The sequence below is a fragment of the Neomonachus schauinslandi genome, chromosome 1, assembly GCF_002201575.2.
Source record: "Neomonachus schauinslandi chromosome 1, ASM220157v2, whole genome shotgun sequence".
Classification (NCBI taxonomy): domain Eukaryota; kingdom Metazoa; phylum Chordata; class Mammalia; order Carnivora; family Phocidae; genus Neomonachus; species Neomonachus schauinslandi.
Window position 1 is genome coordinate 183,647,688 of NC_058403.1, and position 17,720 is coordinate 183,665,407.

The following is a 17,720-nucleotide window of genomic DNA, read 5'->3' on the forward strand; positions in this document are numbered from 1 at the left end:
GCATGAACTCTCTGGCACTCTGCCTTGCTCTGTGTGCAGGCCAAGCTGCCACCTGGGCTGAGCTGTAAATGCTCTCAGTGGTCTTCTGCACATAGTTGAGGTGAGTATGGATGGAATGGGGGCAGAATACTGAGCACATGCTACACATTTCTTTTCTTTTTAAGATTTTATTTATTTATTTATTTATGAGAGAGAGAGAGTGAGAGAGAGCGCGCGAGCAGGGGGGAGGGGTAGAGGAAGAGGGAGAAGCAGACTTCCCACTGGGCAGGGAGCTTGATGTGGGACTCAATCCCAGGACTCTGGGATCATGACCCAAGCCGAAGGCAGATGCTTAACCGACTGAGCCACCCAGGTGCCCCCCTGATACACATTTCTAAACATGTTAAAAAGAAAAGAAAAGTAAGGGCCCCACCCTTGTAACCTCGTTTAACCTTAATTATCTCCTAAAGATCCCATTTCCAGATATTGTCACACTGGAGGTTAGTTTCAACATATGAAATCGGGGGAACACAATTCAGTCCATAGCATTCTGTCTTTTTTTTTTTTTCCCACTTTCCTGAACTTTATTAAAGAAAAAGCAATGATGGTCAATCTCGAGAACATAGTCAATTTTCTAGGATTCTTCCCTCGAAAATGTGACATTTGATTTCCAAACACATGCCAGAGCGTACATGTTTCCCAATTGTAAGTAGGTGAGCAGATGAAATCCTAAAACGTTCATCTTCCAACTTTCCCCAGCCTGTGGTCTGTGGATCGGCAATAATTGCCTGAACAGCTACTACGGCTTCATGAATTTTTGTCTGTAGCTCTCTGAGCTCTTCCATAGGCAGCAATCGCAGAATTTGAGCAGCTTCGTTAAGAACCGCATCTCCTGTGTCAAAACCAAGAATATGTTTGTCTAAAGCAACAGGTAAGCCCTGTTCCGTTTGATCTGCTTTAGCAACTGCATCCTGGGTCAGGCACTCCTGGACCAAAATGCGAATTGCCTTAAGCATTGCCAGGTAATCATCATGACGCTGAATCTGAAGAAGGTCGGCCAAAGCCATTACACCAGCCTTAAAATCAGGATTGGTTACATCCAAGTTGACCAATGGCTCTGCATTTTTAGCAGCATTGTCAGCATTTTTTGTATTACCAGGTACCAAGTCCTTGTATTTTTCAGCATTATCTCCATATTCAAAACTAACAGCTAAACCAAGAAGCCAGTCAATTGCTTCTTGTCGATCTTGAATCTTGAAAGGACAGTTAACATCTTTGAGATACTTTTAAAAGAACTTGGGCCAGTCACTGCTGTGGATGTTTCTTAAATTACCTTGGTCTTCAATCTTGTAGTGTCTGATTTTCTGGTCTTCAAGCCAAACAATAAAGTTTCTAAATTCTGTTTCATCTTTGCAGTTGAAGGCAGGCGGGTTGTGGTAGTCGAGGGCCGTCAGCCTGCGTCGGCACGTGGTCCCCGTGTCTCGCTCTGGTCCCCCGGGCTTCGGCCGGGAGAGGACAGGGGAGGCACCAGCGAACCGCCGAAAGGGCCCATAGCATTCTGTCTTAATTCAAGGGCCCTAATTTAAATGTTAATCTTCTTCAGATACACCCTCACAGACACATCCTGAATAACATTTGGGCAAATGTCTGGGCCCAGTCATGGACACATAAAATTAACCACCACAGTCTCTGACCCAGGTGCCGTGTGGTTCTGCCAGCATATCAATGAAGCTGTAACAGGTTAACTTGTTAGCTTGTAGGTACAGTACGTTGTTGGACCTCTCACAGTTCTTGATGATCCTACCAAGCCAACTCAACTGATTTTAAGACTTCGAATTAAAAAAGGAGCTCTAAGTTTTTTGTGTGCTTTTCCTTTGTGCTTGGCAAATACATTGCAGAAATCCTTATAAAAAATAAAGTTTTGTGTTTCCTCCAAGATGTTTTAGCTTTCCCAAATTTTGCCATTGAAAATGCCAGCCCTCTTCTGGAAAATGCCTCTGAACATACATGGGTTGCCATAATCACTGTGTCTGTCTCACTTCATGCTTCTCTGTTATCATTAGTGCAAATCCTGTAACCCATCCATTTGTGCTGTCCCATAGATCTCCGCATCGTGGGAGGTATGTAGACAAACAGTATTATTACTTGGTAACACAATGGTTTTAAGATGAAACTATCATTCCCTCCCTTCTTATCTCCCACCATATGTTATTTTTTTAAATTTTATTTATTTATTTGAGAGAGTGAGAGAAAGCATGAGCGAGGGGGAGGGGCAGAGGGAAAGGGAGAAACAGGCTCCCCACTGAGCAGGGAGCCCAATGCAGGGCTCGATCCCAGGACCCTGAGATCATGACCTGAGCTGAAGGCAGACGCTTAACCGACTGAGCCACCCAGGGGCCCCTCACCATATGTTATTAATTTAGCAACCTCTCATTGGGATACCATTATGTGCCAGACAGTCTAAAAATCTTTGGGGACATCATGATCCATTTATTTTTTAGCTATCTCTTGGGGCACAGGGCAAGGCACTGGGACTCTGGTGGCAGAACATGGTCCTTGCCCCCATGGTGTTTACTGGTTCATAGGGAGTTATATTAATCAAGTGAATACACACAAATATAAAATTGTAAATGTAATAAAATTCATGAAAGAGAGGTCCATGGGGGTATGAGAGCACCTAAAGAAGACATTTGACTTAGTAAGTCTTTCCCTGAGGAAGAGCTACATGAGAAGCAACCTTCAAAATTAATAGAAACTAAATAGATGAAGGGAAAGCGAGAACTCCAGGTAGAGGGAACAGCATGTGCAAAGGCCCTGTGGCAAGAAGGGGCATGGTGAGAAATGGGGGCTGAGAGAAAGCCAAAGAGGCAGGAGCTGAAGGGGAAGTGTAGTGAGAGATTAGACTGTGACAGGGGTGGGGGACAGAGCCTGCAAAGCCTATGAGCCATATTAGGAAGTTTTATTTAGCACCTCATATAATAAAGTTATTGTCTCCCTCTGGGGCAGTGTTCAAGTAGACTAACTGCTCATTTTAGAAGATTTAGTCTTCCTAAGGTCAGGGTTTCTCAAATCAGATGCAAACCCACTGCCTGCACAGCATTCACCTGGGCCCCTCTGCATGACCCTCATGGGACTTGAGAGCTCGGGGAACCAATGTGAACATTAAGCTCACGCTGCTTGCCATGTTGAGTAATGAAGTCTTTAAGAGCAATATGTGATTCCCACCGAAGGGTCTTATGTAGGTGAACCTGAATTGGCTCCCAGCTTTAAGAGATGCCAAAACTGATAGGATGAATAGATAGCTCCATGATCAGTCGTGGTGAATCATGACAGGCAGTATGAAATCGTGGTTAAGAGAACAGACTCTGGAGCCGAACTGTCTGGGTTCAGGTCCTGGTTTTATACGTATTATTTTGAGGGGATGACTTAACCTCTCTGTTCTCATTTTTGTCACCTGTAAAATGGGAATAAGAACAAAATCTGCCTCCTAGACTGTATTAAGTACACAAAGTGCTTGGAAGAGTCCCTGGTAGCCAGTCAGTACTAAATCATTGTTAGTTATGTTGGTATCATGGTGATCCGGGCTACACAGAGGTTGTTGGCCCAAAGGGCAGTTGTAACTCAGAGGAGGAATCAAACTCAGAAAGCTTGGGAGAGGCTCTGCCAATAAGCTAACATTCCTTCAAGAGGACTCAAGGGCAAGGACATTCTGTCAAAGGAAACACGATCCGCAAAAGCCTAGAAGTTTGAAAATTAGCATGTCATAAAACCAAGTACCAGGGTGTCTGGGAGAATGTGAGGCAGGGAGCGTCCAGAGGGGAGTGGAGCAAAGGGGTCTGTGCATCTCAAACTCTATCTTCCAGCAAGCAGTTTCCCTGTTACACTCTCTCCTTGGCTTGAATTGTCTGGTCTTCTTTGCATCCCATAATTTAGATTCAGTTAAATGTTTGCACCGGTTTGTATGTGGAGATACAGTACATCCCCTCCTTAACTTTTTAAACCATCATTTAGACTACAGTTGTTTACATACTTTAAAAATAGCCTACTAGGAAAATAGATAAAACCCTATTGATAAGCCTTATAGATAAAACTTAGAGATGAAACTAACTGAATAGATGATAAAAAATGAGAACAGAGAGGGGTTAAGTCATTTGTCCAAAGTAAAACATACACAAACAGGATCTGGGGTTTCATCAATGTTAGTGGACAGATGGCTGACCCCAGTACTATCATTAAATAGTTGTATTTCCTTTTGCAAGGTTTGGATCTACAGTGTTTACATCTGCAAAATGAGATCATAATTTCCTATTGCCTAAGAATCTCATCCAGTGATTAAGGGCATCAAATAATATCAAATACTTTGTAAAGCACATTAAGATGCTTTGAAAAAACAGCAAGAGTTTTCTGTGGCTGAGAGGAGTGAGCAAGAAGGAATGGCAAGTAAAGTGGTCCCAGAGGGAGGCCTTATAAAGCCCTCGGGGAAATAGCTAGAATTTTGGATGTATTCTAAGGAAGGTAAGGCATTATTTACCATTAGCTGCAACAGTGCTGTATAACAAACCACCTCAAAACTCAGTGTCATTCAACAATAAGCATTTTTTTTCTAGCTCACGTGTCTGTGGATTGGCTGGAAGTTAGCTGATCTAGCCTGGTTTGGCTCTGGGCTTTGGGTGGGGTTCTGGTCTGTTTCTCCTACATTTCGTTCTCCTTTAACACTGAGGACAGGCACAACTCCACATGCACATTTCAAGAACTCTGCTCACATCTCCTTGGTAAAAGCAAGTCCCATGTCCTTGTTATATAGGGTAGAGACGTAGACACTGCTTTTAATGGAAGCAACTGCAACCCCACACGGCAAAGGGCATGAATAAAGGGAAGACTAAGGAATTGGGGACATTTAAATCCACCTCCCATATGTAAGAAACCACTGGGGGTTTTGTGGAAGAGGGATAGGATTTACTTACATTTTAAAAGAACCGCTCTAGGGGCACCTGAGTGACCCAGTCAGTTAAGAAGCTGCCTTCAGCTCAGGTCATGATCCCAGAGTCCTGGGATCGAGTCCCACGTCGGGCTCCCTGCTCGGTGGGGAACCTGCTTCTCCCCCTCTCTCTGTCTCCCGACTTGTGCTTTCACTCTCTCTCTGTCAAATAAAAAAATAAAATATTAAAAAAATAAAAATAAAAAAAATAAAAGAACCGCTCTAAGTGCTCTGGGGAGAACAGATTCTAGGGAGACAAAGGATATCCATTAGGAGGCTATTGCTAAATCTTGCTATTGTCGGATTTTAAAATTGCTTTCAGCCTCAGTTAAGTGCAAAATGCTCTCATGCTCGTTCTTCATTTGATTTTTGTTATAAGCCTAAACAGCAAAAGGCAGCAAAGATCATTCAAGTAGTACTTATTGGTTTTTGTTGTTGTTGTGTTTGTTTTCATTTTGTTGAGGTGTACATCAGAGCTGTTCTAAGCACAGGTTTTGAGATCTGACGTACCCAGGTTGTGAACTACAGCTCTCCCAGTGAGTAGCAGCAGGACCTTGGGTAAATTACTTGACTTTTTTGCACTTCAGTTTTCTTTTTTTTTTTTTAAGAGTTATTTATTTATTTGACAGAGAGAGAGACAGTGAGAGAGGGAACACAAGCAGGGGGAGTGGGAGAGGGAGAACAGGCTTCCTGCCGAGCAGGGAGCCCGATGAGGGGCTCAATCCCAGGACCCTGAGATCAGACCTGAGCCGAAGGCAGATGCTTAACCGACTGAGCCACCCAGGCGGCCCGCCCCCCCCCCCCCCCCCCCCAGGTTTCTTTTCTGTACAAAGATTAATAATCATAATAATACCCCCTCATTCAGGGGTTGGTAAGAAGATCCAACGAGATAATGTATGCAAAGTACCATCTTAGTGCTTGGCCCTTAACAAGCAATTAACACACAGTAGTTGTTACTATAATAAATATATTTATACTTCAATATTCAGCACTATTGTAGTCAAATTACAGACAATAAAAAACTATAGGAAAGATGGTCACATTATCATAACTGTATCAGAGACCAGTTCTAGATAGCTTTAGAAACAGTTCAATTATGAATCGTTTCAGAGCATAAATAAATCTGCAGATAAAGGCAAAACTAAATGAGTTAATATCTGTCTCTACAACATTATAGCATAAGAGAATATACTTTTCCATTTGAGGTTGAGACTATCATTATTCTTGTTGAAATTCCTTCCTTGCAGGAAAAATGCTTGTTCGATTTGCAAAAGAATGAGCTTCAGAGGGGTGGCTGGGCGGGTGTCAAACAAACAAACAAACAAAAGGAAAGAAAGAAAGGAAGAAAGAAAGAAAGAAAAACACAGCCAAAACTAAATTAGTTTCCTGGAAAAATAATATCAAAGCTTGAAGTGATCTGATTATATGGATAAATCAATGGAAATGAGACAAGGTATACTGCGGTTATGTAATCTTCAAATTGCTACCTGTCATTGAGCAATATAAGTGGGGTTGCACAGGCAGAGTGGGAAAAGGAATCCAAGTTACCTTTTGTGTATGCACTTTCTGTTCCCTGGATGGGAATTATCAGCCAAAGGGGGATTTCAACCATCTTCCTGTCTTCTTCCATCGTAAAGTGTAAAGAATAAGTATTTGCATTTTTTGGAAAGATTTGCCCATTTATTTTAGAGAGAGAGAGAACAAGCACAAGTGGGAGGAGGGGCAGAGGGAGAGAGAGAATCTTGAGCAGACTCCCCACTGAGCAGGGAGCCTGACATGGGGCTCAATCCCAGGACCCTGAGATCATGACCTGAGCTGAAGGCAGACGCTCGCTAAGCTGACTGAGCCACCCAGGTGTCCCAAACATTTGCATTTTTAAAAAGTTAAATAAATATTTGTTGAAAAGCCTGATACTGTGTAAGGCACTAGGAAGCAAGGACAGGATTACTGCCCTCGTGGGGCTCCCAGGGTAGAGGGAACCACAAACCAGAGGGTCAGCCTGAGCCCAAGGCTGTGCTTTTTGGGTAGGGGAGTCTATGCGAACACTGTGCGTAATCACAGCTTGAAAATCCCATCTATCTTCAAATCAGTTTATAGTATTAAATTAACTTATCAGGAAGCTTCAGGGTGTGATGAAAGGAAAACAGGTTTTAGAATCCAGAAGACTCAGCTTTAAATCTCCTCTGTCACTTGCTAGCTGTGTTACTTGGGCATCTGCCTTCTGAGCCTCAGTTTCCTCATTGCTAGCATGAGGACAGTAACAGCATTTGCTCTATGGGATAATTATGAGACTCGAAGAGAGAAAGTATCCAGCCTATGGAAAGTGTTCAGTAGCAGAGAGCTGTTAAATATGAATGCATTACTGACGTAGAGTTACTGCCAACCACAGTGTCGGTCAGGGCAATATTAGTGTATTAGCTGTGTGATCTTGAGTCAGTTACTTAATCTTACTTTTTTTAAAAAGATTTATTTATTTGAGAAAGAAAGAGAGAGCGCGCGCACGCGTGCATGAGCAGGGGGCGGGGCAGAGGGAGCAGGAGAGAAAGAATCTCGAGCCGACTCCCCGCTGAGCCCCGAGCCCCATGCGGGGCTCCCGCTGAAGAGCCTGAGATCACGACTTGAGCCGAAACGGAGACGACTGAGCCACCCAGGCACCCCAGTTACTTAATCTTTCTAAACCTTAGTAAAATGGAAACAATAATAAAATCGCCAATGCTAGTAAGTGCCTAGTAATTAATAAGCACTTGGAAAATGCTCAACATTGTTATTGTTTAAATTTACAAACCTCTTTGCTTTATACCTGACACGATAGACACTTGATGAATGGTGTCTATTTAATGATTATTATTATGATTATTATGATTAATGGGAATCATCTTATAAGAACATCTGTGCTAAGGAAGCACAGTGCCTTAAGTTTTATCTCAAATCCTGGGTTGGATGAGGGCTTTTGGGCTTGTCATGGTAACACTCATTCAAGCGTATCTATTATACATTTTCTGGCAGTTACTGAGATTTATATTCTAGAAGACACTGCCCCGAGCACAGTCATTTGCAGAGCAGAGGCCAAGGATCCGAAGGATGCTGTTTGGGGGTTAATTTATGGGTTGGAGCAGTGGGTATCAATACCTGGTGGTTTTTTTTTTTTTTTTTTTTTTTTTTAAAGATTTTTTTTTTTTTTTTGAGAGAGAGAGAATGAGAGACAGAGAGCATGAGAGGGAGGAGGGTCAGAGGGAGAAGCAGACTCCCTGCCGAGCAGGGAGCCCGATGCGGGACTTGATCCCGGGACTCCAGGATCATGACCTGAGCCGAAGGCAGTCGCTTAACCAACTGAGCCACCCAGGCGCCCAATACCTGGTGGTTTTATGTGTAACTGCATTCACATATAAAGCCATAGGGATAATCAGGTCAATTATACCCGCGATTCAAGTTGCAAACATACCTTTTGCTTCAATTATCAGGACATTTCAGATGAAAATGATTGAGGGCCGGGTTGTCTGGGTAATTGCTTCTCTTCCAGTGCATTCCACTCTGAAGACAAACCCAGCCTAATCCTTAGGTAACTTTTGACAAAAGATGCGAAGTTATTTCATTTCATTCTTGGGGTCTTGGCTACACACATTGTCAAGAAACAGTACAGCTTTTCTCCCATGATTAATTTGTAATTCAAAACTCTGGTTCTCATCGTTAGCCTTTATAATGCCCCAGGAAAGCGCTTATTTTCAGAATAGGTGTCTTCCCGTTATAGATACCATGGGGATGGGGAAGTGGGGAACTATAGACTTGGTTTCAGGAGGCTTGGATTTCAGTCCTAACTTTGTGGCTGCAAGTCATTTAACATTTCCGCTTTTCTGTTTTAACTGTAAAATTGGGAAAAAAGTATCCACTTTGTCTTCTCTCATAATGAAGGTGAAAGAAGCTTTTAAACTGTAAAATATCTTGCAAATGACAGGATTTATGTTAATGTCTTAATTTTTGATGCCATATGGAATGGTTGTGGCATTGTTAGGCCGTTACATTTTTAGCTAGTGGATTTATAGACAAGAATATTACATCTTTAATTTTTAATATTGTATTACTTCCCCAGATTGGCTAAAAATTAGATAACTATTCATGTCGAAGCTGTACTTTCAACATTTACAGTTTACTGGTAATGCTCCCAAATCCTTGTTGAAGGCAGCTTGACTTCGACGAATGTTCTTTAAACAATAGATGGCCACTGATATTTGAGTCATTGTTCACAGGGTTTCTAAAAGTATTGAGTGCATGAAAGTAATTACACAAGGAAACACTGGTGTTGCCAAGTTCCCACACACACATTTGTCTCATCCTCCTCCCAAATGCACAATACCACATCCAGAATGGGACTGGAAAGGTCACAGCTTCCTTTGCAATATGCAATTAAGCCACCTAATCATGCATATTGCTCCAAATCAACATGTTCAAGATTATAGTATTGAATCCAGCACTGAGCAACTCCAGCCATATGGGATTCAGATATCATATCACAATTGTTTCCTTGGCGTTCTCCATGGCAGCTCACCCACCATGTTGACATTTTAGGGTGGAAAACACGTCACAGTCCAATAGGATTTAGCTGTGACTCTAACATGCAACCACAATGACTTACTATCCAATTAACACAAGTAATTCATTTCAGATGAAGGAGTCCCAAATGCTTGCTCTTACAGATTAAATGCTTCTGGCCCCGGCCCTATACTTTTCGTGGAAGGGAACTGGTTTCTGGGCCATATTTGGAAGGCTCATGAAATGTTCTTTGTGAATTTTACCAAACATGGAATGACATTTTGGTGTTGACATAGGCTGTGGAAACTTACATTTAGATACACTCCCACACACATCCTTCTGACACAGTAGATCAGACCAGATGTGTTATTCAAGCACTCATGACTGGGCACCAACTTTCATTTGTTTGAGCCTTCCTATTGATTCTTCCTGTGTTTCAGAGGAAAACTGGTTCTCCTCTGGGGAAGAGCTCACCACTGTCTTAGAGCCTGCTGTTGATGATGACTGTAAGTGCTTTTCATGTGACACACCCATACTTTATATCATTGAATTCCCATGTTAATCCTTGAGCCGGATGCTACTATCTTCTATGATATCAACTCGTGGATGAACAAACTAGATTATTATGTCTTTAATTCATAGGTGAGGAACAGAAGGCTAATAGGATTAAGCAGTTTGCCTAAAGGATATGTCATGGAATTGAGGTTCAAACCTGTGACCATTTTACTCTAAAACCTGTGTGTTTCCTATCATACCAACAAAGCCATACCAAAGAGTATCCCACAAAATACAAGTTCCACCAGAGACACTATGAGGAAAATAAGAGTCTGTGATCAAATGATTTGGGGAATGATATCTACCTATCTCCTCTCAATATACAGCATATTCAATGCCCTGGAGAGTTCTCTAATAGAGAGATGTTTGTTTAATCAGATTTGTTATAATTATTCGTCCATAACACTTTTTAAATAAAATGTGACGCCTGTTAGCATTTCGTGTAATGCCTAATTAGCATTGCACAGAGTAGAAAGATTATACTAGATCCCACTGTAAGATTGACATTCAATGTGGCATATCTGGGGTCATTAGAATGAGGAAAATGAAACTTCAGGTGAGGACCTGGCTCATAGTAATCAATGTGACAAGAGTGGATTTACTTTATCTCTAGATAAGTTCTCTAGATAAGATCACCTAAGTTCCCGGACTGAGACTTTTCAAGCCATACCACCATTGCTCCTGTATATGTTTAAAGATCCCTGACGCTGTGGTTCAGGGGAGATTCCAACATGGAGAAAAAGTGGGACCTCTCATCCTGAACAAACTGAAAATCAATGACTTGATTTTCAATCACTCCATAATCTAGAGGGACAGGTGAATCTGGAAAGATCACAGCCAAATTCTGCTTACCTAGAGCAGAAGCTGATAGAACCATAGCTGGTGTAAAGATACAGTAATTTTGATGAATTGCTTGAGGCTGAGTGTGGAGTAGCAAGAGAGTGAGCTGCTTCTGGGTGCCACAGTACTGTGGGGCTTTACCAGCGGGAACCCCATTAGGTTCTCATAGTGCTGATCCCAGAAAGATCACCTTGTGTCTCTGGGATAGAAGGGAGAAGAGAATCATGAAATAAACCCAAAGCCTTTTCCATAACAATGGCTTACTGTCTAGGGTAAAAGACTTTTCTGGAGCCTTATCTCATCTGGAATATATATATATATGTATATATATGTATATACATACATACACACACACACACACACCCATATATATATATGCACACACACCCATAGGCAAATCATATTAAAGGTTCAAAAAACAAAGACAAAGAGATAATCTTAAGAGCAACCACGGGGGGGGGGGGCACCCACCTTACCTATAGAGGAAGAAAGATGAAAAATATAACATACTTCTTGTTAGAAACCATGCAAGTCAAAAGAAAGTAGAATAAAATATTTTAAATGTTGCAGGAAAAAATCAACTAAGAAGCTTATATCCAGTGAAATTATCTCTCAAAAGCAAAGGAGAAATTAAAACATTCTCAGACAAACAAAATCTGAGGAAATTAATTTCTAGCCTACCTGACCTACAAGAAACATTAAAGGAAGTTCATCAGCAAGAAGGAAAATAATATAGGTCATAAACATGGATCTACATAAAGAAAGGAAGAGAATGAAATAAGAAATAAGTGAAAGTAAAAATAATTTTTCTATTTTTGATTGATCTAAGAGATAACTTTAATAGCAACAATGTATTGAAAGATATTAGTATATTGATAAGTGAAATGAATTACAGCAATATTGTAAGTGACAGGAGGGAAAAATTGGTAATATTCTGTTATAAGATACCTACGCTATCTGTACAGTGATATAGTGTTGTTTTGAAGCTATACTTAAGATTAGCTGAGGAGGCATATTGGAAACACTGAGACAGTAACTAAAACAAAACTTCAAAGAAGTAAAATTCATATGCTAAGAAATAAAAGGAATCATATAAAATGTTCAAATAAAACAAACAAAAGGAAAAAACAAAGGACAAATACAATGAATAGAAAAGAGTTACAAACATGGTAGATGTTAATTCAAATAACACAAATGGTCTAAATGCACTAACTGAATGACAGAGATTGTCAGAGTGGATAAAAAACAAACAAGGCCCAACTATACATTGTCTGTAAGAAACGTATTTTAAATATAAAAACTCAAATAGATTAAAAGTAAAGAGATAGAGAAAGATATACCCTGTTAACATTGATCCAAGGAAACCTGGGGCAGCTATATTAATTTCAATCAGAGTGGAGAGTGGGCAGTGAGGAAATGTCCAGAAAGGGCAAGTCAGCAATGGCTGAGGTTCATCCTGGGATGATTACAAACTAGCTGCAGAAAGAAAACCTGCTTCCCTTCTGACACTGCAGTAATGAGATCCCTGGGTGACTTGAGGCTGACCCTACTCCTCCCCATGGAGGTCTTCCAGATGCTTCCCCGGGTCTCAGCTCTACCCCACCTCACCACGTCACAACCCATCCACATGACAAACACTGTCCACTGCCATCCATGTGCCCTTCATAACCTTCCTTAGTAAGTGGTGATGGGAGTGGGGGTGGGGAGGAGGTAGCATGTAGCTTTCTCTATTATTTATTACCTTGAAAGTCAGGTTTGGATGTCTAACTGCCTCTAAATGAATGTCTCAATTCAACTCTGCTTAAAAAATCCTATTTCTCGAGGCAATACAGATGCCTTTGACCGTCATGAACAGGAACTGGAGGGCGAGAGTTTTCTTGCTCAACATGTATTCTGTCTTTTCCTTTCTTAATGGTAAAATAAACTTATTCCCTAAAAGTTATCTATCAAATAAGTGCGTTGTGCCTAATTCTGTCTATGGAAACAGTTAATTAGCACCTTGTGAAAATAAGCCCAGGCTTTGAGGACAAGCATCATGGCGGGATGCTGGGGAGGGAGGAAAGTTGTGTGGAAGGTGGGAAGATGGGATTGGGAGGGGTTTATCTACTTTCATGAAAAAAGGTTTAATATCTTCATTTTAGGGTATGTCTTTCAAGTTACCCCCAAATGAACGACAAACCTCAGAATAGAGATCTTACCTATATATTGTCATTCCATTAGTAAACTTTTTAAAATCTTTTTTTTTTAAGATTTTTAAATTTATTTGACAGAGAGAGAGAGCACAAGTGGGGGAAAGGGGCAGAGGAAGAAGCAGACTCCCCAGTGAGCAGGGAGCCTGATGTAGGACTCAATGCCAGTACCCTGGGATCAGGATCTGAGCAACTGAGCCACCCAGGCACCCTCATTAGCAAACTTTTATTTTCTTTTGGGAACTGGGAATTTTAGGAAATTTTATAACAGGCTAAGGAAGTGATCAGCTAAATCAGTGTTTTATTTTTTATTTATTTATTTTTTAAGGATTTTATTTATTTATTTGAGAGCGAGAGCACAGAAGGAGAGGGAGAGGGAGAGGGAGAAGCAGACCCCTGCTAAGCTGGGAGCCCGATGTGGGGCTCCATCTCAGGACCCTGAGATCATGACCTGAGCCAAAGGCAGATGCTTAACCAACTGAGCCACACAGGTGCCCCTAAATCAACATTTAAAAAACTTGTTGGAAAGATTTTTTTTTTTAAATTCCAATAAAAGATAATTTCTAAAAATTTCATACTAGGTCTTGGGAGAAAAAAAAGATACACCATTTTAATGACAAATCAAAATCTATTTCTATGCTTTTATTATTTTCCCTCTTTGATTAAAACAAGTGCAATGAATCAATGTAGGCCACAAATTATAGATGGAAATAAATAATATTTTCCAGTCAGTCAAGTATATTGACTGAAGACTGATAATGATCAGATTTTTATGGTGAAGTGGTATTTGGAAATTTTAAAAGTCACAGTTATTGATGGAATCATCAAAAGACTCAACAATTATACTGCAGTAGAGCTTATAATCACGGATCTGGGGATTTTAATTATACACTCCTATTTTTTAACTCAGCTGTAAAACAAACATTAAAGGGAAGAAAAAGATGAGTCTGTTGAGTTAGAAATAAGAATATGTAAATTTTGCTTTATAATTTGAGGTGGAAATTCCGGTATTAGTGGATTGTTTTTAAGTATAATCACTTTAGGGAAAGGGCCCATGTTTGTCTTTTGAATAGCAACTACATTTTCCATTTTTTTTAAGTTTCATGTGTGGGGAGAAAACGCATCAAATAGGTAAAATGTATTCAACTGTTGAAAGTATCAGGTTTTGTCATTTCTGTACCTATTTGGCAGACAGAATTAATAAGTAGTCCATTTCTTCCTTTTGTGAGCCTTCATCACTCAGAAAGTATATTAGGATTCTTGTTGTTGCAACTAGGAGAAATCTTGACCCTAATGAGATTTGTGGCTACAGTAATCCAGGACCTTCAGTCTTTTCTGTCTTCCATTTGGTAACAAGGTCATGGTAGGAATTCGAGGCCCTACAAGCTAATAGTTTTGGACACATCTGAAACTGGACTACTGTCCAAAGCCAGATGCTCTCACTATAGTGAGACTATTTATATTGAATCAGCCTATCAAAGCTTGCCAAATCTTTCTTACCTTGACTCTGTTCTAGACAGAGTCTATTTATAATTGGAAAATTTCAAACTCCTTTCTCATTTTGTCCATTTGGTCAATATTAAAACTGTCCATATTCCCCTGAAAGTATTTATAGAAGTAGAAATGGTTCGAAATAATTAGCTTTTAGTGTGGGTTATTGTTCAGTAAAGAGATTATTTTTTCTTGCCTTTTTATAATAGTGATCACACTTAGTCATCATTTTAAAAGTGCCTCTCTCGTGGAACTATGCATTCCATTAAAGCAGGGATTGGGTTTCCCTTGTTTACAACAGTAATCCAGTGTCTGTGAAGTGTTAAATAAATTTAACTTCAAATCAATGAGAAAGGTCGTAAAATAAAATATTTTCCAGGAAAACAGCTTAAAATATTTTGTACTAAATTGAACTTCCAAACATTTTGAAAACCTATTTCTTGCAAAGCAGTTAGAACTGTTTTGAAAACTCAGTGTATCCATTATATGAATAGTTCTTGAGTGCCTATTCTGGGTATACTGTTCCAGGTGCTGAAAATACAACACTGAATAAACATTGAATACGGCATGTTTACTCATGGCATTTACAGTCCAGTGAGGAAAACTGACAACAACCCAAAGTATAAATAAATAAAATAATGTCAACTAGTAAGTGGTGTGGGAAAAAAAATAAAGTCGGGCAAAGGTGAAGAATGGTATGGAGAAGGGGTGATGGTGTGCATTATTCTCTATAGGGTGGTTAGGTAAGTTCTCTCTGAGCAGAGGATATTTGCCCAGAGACCTGAATGAAGTAAGGGAGGGAACCATGTATATATCTTGGGGGTAGAATATTTCAGACCAAGGCAACAGTAAGAGCAGAGGCCCTGAGGCAGAAATAGGCTTAGCATATTTAAGGAACTACAAAATCCCAATTTGACTGAAAAGAAGAGTAAGGACAGTTACAAAGATGATGTTGGAATATAGTCAGCAACCAGATGGCTTAGGTCCTTTTAAACTTGGTAAGGTCTGAAGGTCTTATTTTGATGAATGTGGAATTTCCTTGAAAGTTTTGGGGTAAGGGAATAAATGTTGTTATTATTTATATTTAAAAGATTGTGCTGGCTTTTGTGTGAAATAATTGACTATAAAGAGGCCAGAGTGGGAGCAGAGAGACCATTTAGAGATGATGACAAAAGTCCAGGTGAAAGATGAGAGTGACTTGGTCTAGAATTCAGGTGGTGAGAAATTGGATTTTACAGGTTTTTTTCTCTCCAACATTTTATTATGAAAAATTTCAAACATATAGGAGAGTTGAAAAGTTGGAAAATTGAAAGAGTGCAGTCATATACCCATCACTAAGTTCTATCGTTAATATCTTACCATATCTGCATTGTCATACAGCTATCCATCCTTGTGTTTATCCATCAATTGCTCCTTTCTTCTTTACCCATTTCAAAATATGTTACAGACATAACACCCTTCACTCCTAAACACTTTGGCAGTTTGCATTTATTTTATTTTACTTATTTTAAAAAAGATTTATTTATTTATTTTAGAGACAGAGAGTGTGAGATAGAGCAGGGGCTGGGCAGAGGGAGAGGGAGAGAGAATCTCAAGCAGAAACCCCGCTGAGCATGGATTCCCAACGCAGGGCTTAATCTCACCATCCTGAGATCATGACCTGAGCTGAAACCAAGAGTTGGATGCTCAACCGACTGCACTACCCAGGCGCCCTTGCGTATATTTTAAAAGTGGCTTGTAGACCAATTGGATGTAGGGTATAAAGGAAAAACAGGAATCAAGATGGTTTCTAGCTCTTTAACTGGAGCAAAACCCCGTTGAAGAGGAATGGGGTTGAGGAGGAAAACTAAGTGCTTTGCTGTGCACCTGTTGAGACTGAGAAGCCAATTAGATATCCAGGAAGAGTAGGTAGCTAGATTAAAATGTTTGACATGGGCTCTGGTGAATCAATTTGGAATCACTAGCTTGAATAACACAGGCACCGACCTCTGCAGGGTCAAAATTCCGAGTATAGCTTTGTTTCCCCAAAACTTAACTACTAATAACCTACTATTGGCTGGAAGCCTTACTGATAACATACACAGTCGATTAACACATATTTTTTGTGTTATATGTATTATATACAGTATTCTTACAATAAAGTAAGCTAGAGAAAATCATAAGGAAGAGAAAATACGTTTACAGTCCTGTGCCATATTTATTGAAAAAAATCTGCGTGTAAGTGGACCCATGCAGTTCAAGGTTATGTTGTTCAAGGGTCAACTATGTTTATAGCTCGGGACTCAATGAGATTACCTAGGGAGTAAGTGTGGATATATGAGAGAAGAGAAAAAGTTCAAGGTCGGAGACTGGGGGTGCCCCAACATTTGGAAGTTAGAAAGAGGAAGTGGATTGAGAAAATGAGACTGAGCAAGAGCAGTAAGGTAAAAGGAATATCAGGAGAGTGGAGGGCCTTCAGGAGCATAAGAAGATGTATTTCTTTTTCTTTTTCTTTTTTAAGATTTTATTTATTTGACAGAGAGAGACACAGCAAGAGAGGGAACACAAGCAGGGGGAGTGGGAGAGGGAGAAGCAGGCTTCCCACTGAGCAGGGAGCCTGATGCGGGGCTCGATCCCAGGACCCTGGGATCATGACCTGAGCCGAAGGCAGATGCTTAACGACTGAGCCACCCAGGCGCCCCAAGAAGATGTATTTCAAGAAGGAGGGATTGAGACAGGACTGCCAAGTTATTGAGGTGATGATGGCTAAGATTACTGATCACAGAAGCTACCACCATGTCAATTGTGAGAACCCAGATGGCTACGTGCCTGGCACATAGAAGGTGTTCAATGAGTGAATGCGTGGAGATCTTTGGTGATCTTGGTAAGTGGAGTAGTTCAGTGCAGTAGTGGGAATGAGAGTCTGATTGGAGAAGCTTCAAGAGAATCAGAGGTGAGGAAAGTGGGTACAGTGAGCAAAGACAATATTCAAAGAGTTTTCCTAAGAAGCAGAGCAGAGAAACTGGACGGTATCTGGAGGAGGTTGTAAAATCCAGAGAAATTTTTATTTTTGAATAATGAAAAATATTATAGCATGTTTTATGCTGATGGTAATAATCCAGTAGAGAGAGGAGAAGATTAACAGTGCAGGAGGTGGTAGCAAAAATTGCGGAGTGATGTCC

General features: G+C 40.4%; 1 pseudogene; it reads right to left on the reverse strand.

Moving 5' to 3' along the window:
• Positions 1 to 717: 717 nt before the first annotated feature.
• Positions 718 to 9,192, reverse strand: LOC110585082 (annotated as a pseudogene).
• Positions 9,193 to 17,720: the final 8,528 nt, after the last annotated feature.